We start from the raw sequence: 5,745 nt of genomic DNA on the forward strand, positions 1-5,745 counted from the left end.
GAATGGGTTCAGCATTTTAACCATGTTCGAAATACAAGAAATATTTCTTCTTCACTATTTTCTTTTTTTTTGCGCTGCTTCTTTTCTTTCGTTTGCATTTGGGGCTGGTGTGTGTTGCAGCTTTCTTGGCCATTACCCATAAGTATGGCTAAACTATCGCGCCTACTTGGCCAAGAAATGTAAACAAAACACAATGAAACAAAAGAAAGAGTTCGAATGAAGTGTGCGTGTGTGTGTGAGTGGAATTGCAGCAGCTTTTGTTCGAAATAATCGCTTCAGAATTGAAATGGAGGGGAACTTCACTATTAACCCCTTGGGGGATCACAGTTATGGTTTGTGTTGCATTAACTTACCGAATGACTAAAGTTATGTGCCTCTTTTGGGCAAGTAGTATTCTGTTTATGTAGGTCGTATGGGATTGCAAATGAGGCAAATAGGGTTATGATTAGCTAAAGTTATCATGTAAAGAAAATCCCAGTCTTGACCAAATCTCCATGTTTGGCTATGACTAATGGCATGGCATTCTAATAACTAAATATCCCATGAACTTTCCATTAAGGAACAGGGGATACTTTTCTCATATCAATGAGTGCAGTCCGATTAATGTTTAAGCTCAATGATAAGGGGCCTACTTTTTATTGCCGAGTCCGAACTGCGTGCCGCATAGCGACACCACTTAGTAGAGAAGTTTTAACATGGCAGGATACCGCACAAATTTAGCTAGCATTAGTAAGAGGTAATCACTGCTGAAAATTTTTTGGAAATTACCGCTGAAAATTTTTTTCATTGTCATATCTATGAGTGCAGTTCGATTAATGTTTAAGCTCAATGATAAGGGGCCTCCTTTTTATTGCAGAGTCCGAACTACATGCCGCATAGTGACATCACTTGGTAGAGAAGTTTTAACATGGCAGGATACCGCACAAATTTAACCATCATTAGTAAGAGGAAATCACCGCAGACATTTTGTGGTTGTTCCTGTCGGGATTTTAACCCAGCCTTTCGGCGTAATCGGCTGACATGTTACCCTCTGCGCCATGGTGGCCTCAATGGCATTCTAGTTTTTTTCAACATTGGGAACATTGAGATCGGAAGGGGGTCGACATCCAGAGACATCCTACAGAGAAGTTGCGAAAAACCCACTGCAGTCTAACAACAAGGCAACTGGGACGACATCAGCAACGACTTCCAAAAAGCCCGTTTATTGAACTACCAATGATTGAGGTCATCCAGATAAATCTTTGCCTGAGCGAAACGGCAACGCTTGCTATGATGGATAAAGTCATGAAAGGTAAGATCCACATTGCTTGATTTTATATATTTATTGCTTATCTTAATCATTTACCCACCATCGTAGGATAGAGAGTATATTCATTTAGTCATTCCGTTTGCAACACATCCAAATATCAATTTCCGACACTACAAAGTATATATATTTCGGATCGTCGTAAAATTCTAAGACGATTTAAAGATGTCCGTGTGTGTGTGTGTCTATCCGTCCGTCCGTCCTTCCGTCTGTTGCAGAAACTCTACAGCCTTCAAAAATTGAGATATTGAGCTGAAATTTGGCACAGATACGTCTTTTTGATGCATGCTGGTTAAGTTCTTGAATGGGCCAAATCGGACCATATTTGGATGTAGCTGCTATATAGACCGATCTGCCGATAAAATGTCTAATAGCCATAAATGCTTCATTTTTTATACGATTTCGCTGAAATTTTAAACAGTGAGTAGCTTAAGGCTTCCCGACATCTGACCCAAAAATAGTTCAGATCGGACTATATTTAGATATAGCTGCCGATCTGCCGATAAATAGTTTGAAGCCCATAAAAGCTTTATTTACTACCCAAATTCGCTGAAATTTGAATCAGTGGGTTATTTTAAGCCTCCCGACATCTGACCTAAATTTGGTTTAGATCGGACTATATTTAGATATACCTGCCATATAGACCGATCTCCCGATAAAGGGTCTGAAGCCCATAAAAGCTTTTTTATTACCTGATTTCGCTGAAATTTGAAACATTGAGTAGTTTAAGGCCTCCCAATATAGGACCCAAATATGGTTTAGATCGGACTATATTAAGATATAGCCGCCATATAGACCGATCTGCCGATAAAGGGTCTGATGCCTTTAAAAGCTTTTTTTCCGATTTCGATGAAATTTGAAAAAGTGAGTAGTTTTAAGCCTCCCAATATAGGACCCAAATATGGTTCAGATCGGACTATATTAAGACATAGCTGCCATATATACCTATCTGCCGATAAAGGGCCTGAAGCCCATAAGCCCTTAATTTATTTCCGGATTTCGCTGAAATTTCAAACAGTGGGTTGTTTTGAGCCTTCCGATATTCGAGTTTTATATGAGCGATCTGCCGATAAAAGGTCTGAAGCCCATAAAAGCGAAAATTCTTAATGGGAGCACTCAAGAAACTGTTTACATAGAAGTTCACAGTGGTCCCTAACTCTACGTCTCCAGGTGTAGATGGTCGGTGCTCACTATTTAATATCATGTGATCGTCCTTAGTGCCGCATTTTGACAGGTTTGCAGGTTTCGCCAGTGTGTATCGCACACCACCGCGCGGTTTATACGGGGCCGCATAGTTAATCACCTATCGCCCAATCCCAATCGCCTTATGGGTTACACAGGGTTCCCTTGCCCACTCCCCAGGTGCTGCCTGGTAAAAGTAGTGCCCGGCGAAACCCAGAAGTTTCGATAGTTCTTTTAATGAGAGCCCTGGAGAAACTGTTTACATAGAAGTTCACAGTGGTCCTTAACTCTAAGGATCTTCGTTTCCAAGTGTAGATGGTCGGTGCTCGATTTGACATCATGTGATCGTCCTTAGTGCCGCATTTTGACAGGTTTGTAGGTTTCGCACACTACCGCGCGGTCCATGCGGGGCCACATAGTTAATCACCTGTCGCCCAATCGTCTTGTAGGTTGCACAGGGTTCCCTTGTCCACTCCCCAGGTGCTGCCTGGTAAAAGTTGTGCCCGGCGAAACCCGGAAGCTTCGATAGTTCTCTTAATGGAAGCCCTGGAGAAACTGTTTACATAGAAGTTCACAGTGGTCCCTAATTCTAAGGATCTTCGTCTCCAAGTGTAAATGGTCGGTGCTCGCCATTTGACATCATTTGATGGTCCTCATTGCCGTATTTTGACAGCTTTGTACGTTTCGCCAGTGTGTATCGCACACCACCGCGCGGTCCATGCGGGGCCGCATAGTTAATCACCTGTCGCCCCATTGCCATATAGGTTACACAGGGTTCCCTTGCCCACTCTCCAGGTGTTGCCGGCCAAACATTTGAGGATCCTGTTCTTATTCCTAACCCTTTCACAGATGTTAACGTGGACCGATATTAAGAGACAGTTGTTGAGGGTTACTCCGAGGATCTTTGGGTGCCTAACTGTTGGGATCTTTTGTTCGTCGACCTGTATCTCAAGCAATCTGATGTAATCGGTGGTGAATAGTGTTGATGATGATTTGGTAGAGGGATTCAAGTCGCGGAGGTAAATTTGATTGCACAATCCATTGATATTATTACCCCTCTCCAGGAAGGAGCAGTCAACTGCATATGATATTATCTGCACGCCAGAGGGGAGTATGCTGAGTTTACAATCTTCGGATATAAGCTTTTCAAGCCAGATCATGAAGACAAGCTGATACATACGCCATATCAGCGAGTCGAGAACTTTCTTAAATAATGTAGCTGGCAACACATCGGCTTCTGCTGCCTTGTTGTTTTTCAGTTGGGTCACTATCATTATACCATTGTCAGGTATTGGTTCTGCGATTTCCTCATTGTCACCACTATCGTAAAAATTTACCCGGAAGTAAATTTGTTCGCACATCCCATTGATATTATTACCCCTAGCCAGGACAGAGCAATCATCTACATAATATATTATCTCCACGCCAGAGGGTAGTATGCTGAGTTTAAAATCTTCGGATATGTGTTCTTCCAGACAAATTGTGAAGACAAACTGATGCATACGCCATTTCAGCGTGTCTACACCTTTTTTAAATAATTTAGATGGCAACCCATCGGCTCCTGCTACCTTCTTGTTTTTCACTGGGGTCACTGTCATTATACCATCGTCGGGGATTGGTTCTGCGATATGCTCATCGAAGCCACTATCGTATACTAGCAGCTGTGAAAAATGTTATATCCATAAGCCTAGTATCTGTAAATGTTACCTGATTTCATTCAATGTCTCTGCAGGTGAATGGGTCTGTACCCAAGTCATCGGTTAAGTGTTCCATTCTTGGTAGAATTTCTGGAGTTTATTCAGACTTCTCAACATGTTAAGTCGATCACACCTTCATAGGTCTTTCCATGCTCTTTTTTTTTCAAATCTCTATTCTCTCGATCTTTCTTTTTCACCTGGCGCTTTGCTTATGATTGCAGGATTGCTCCGTATGCCGCATTCTTGGATTCAGTTCCATTTCAACTCTTTTGGTCGTATCATGGGTTTCCTGGGGAAGGCTTTTATTATTGGGAAATAGATTGTTTTCATCAAACTGTTAAGTCAGTCGAGTAGAGTATGCAGTTGCCACCTGTTGCCTTTCGTCGTCCAGCTTTCGAGCTATGTCAGATCTTACTTTTCTCGCTAATATAAGATTAGTGCATGCCTTTGCTGCAAAAAGGTAATGAACCAAATCTATGTTCATTCCTCGTACATCTGGACAAATGCTTTCCACCTATTACTACGTGATCAATTTGGTTTCTAACTTCTTGATCGGGGTACAGAGATATAGCCTTGTAAATGTTACGATGTTGAAATCTGGTGTTATAAGACTCGTTCTTTTATTGGACTTTCCCTCGGGAATACTTAATTTCGCTCGTTGGACCAAAGATATTCACTCTCACATTTTTTAATAAATACCTCGTAATCCGATTTTAATGTAAACGTTTAATATATTCTCTCTAGGTGCCTTTGAATTTTCTATTGGGGCATGATCACAAATGAGACTGATGAAATAGAATTTGGCTGCAGTTTGAATTATGGCTAACTTCTCATCCATCGGGGGAAATTTGTAGACAAAGTGTTTTAGTCTTCGACTAACCAAAAATCTACAGCCAATGTCTCTTATCATGGCAACAATCGTGGAACACCTCATCTTCCGTGTACTTGAGATGCTTCTTCCAAATTTTGGCAACTACTACAAGGCGATAATTCGTAGTAATAATTCGTGGCTAGTGCATCTGCCAGTGCGTATACTGCACCTTCTCCGTATGGAGTTCGAATATTCCAGGTGGACCTTTGCAAATTATGACCCTTAATTCGTTTGTGAGTGTCGCCAATATTAGGGTGAACCATTTTTTTGTTTCCTTCTTTGTCTCATCGTTATTTTCTACAAGGACATGCTGGCTGGCCAACACCTGAACAATGTATACATAGTTCAAGGACTAAAGAAACAAGCGGATCTCACATAGAGCTGGCAAACTATCGATAATCGCAACATTCGATATTTTCGATAGTTTTAATAAAAATCACCCATCACCCATATTTCAAACGAAAAGGGGAAGTAAAAATCAGGAGATCGATTTATATAGAAGCAATATCAATGCACAGATCAAATAAAAGCAAGCTGGAAGTCATGAGAGAAATCATTGTACAAACTGTTAATCTAATCGGATGAAAATTGCGCCCTCTATAGGCGTAATGTATCTTGAAAGATACATTCAGTGTCGGATTGCTTATTTTTGTTAGTTTTGCATAAAGTTTAACTTTTGCGATAGTAAA

The sequence above is a fragment of the Stomoxys calcitrans genome, chromosome 2, assembly GCF_963082655.1.
Source record: "Stomoxys calcitrans chromosome 2, idStoCalc2.1, whole genome shotgun sequence".
NCBI lineage: Eukaryota > Metazoa > Arthropoda > Insecta > Diptera > Muscidae > Stomoxys > Stomoxys calcitrans.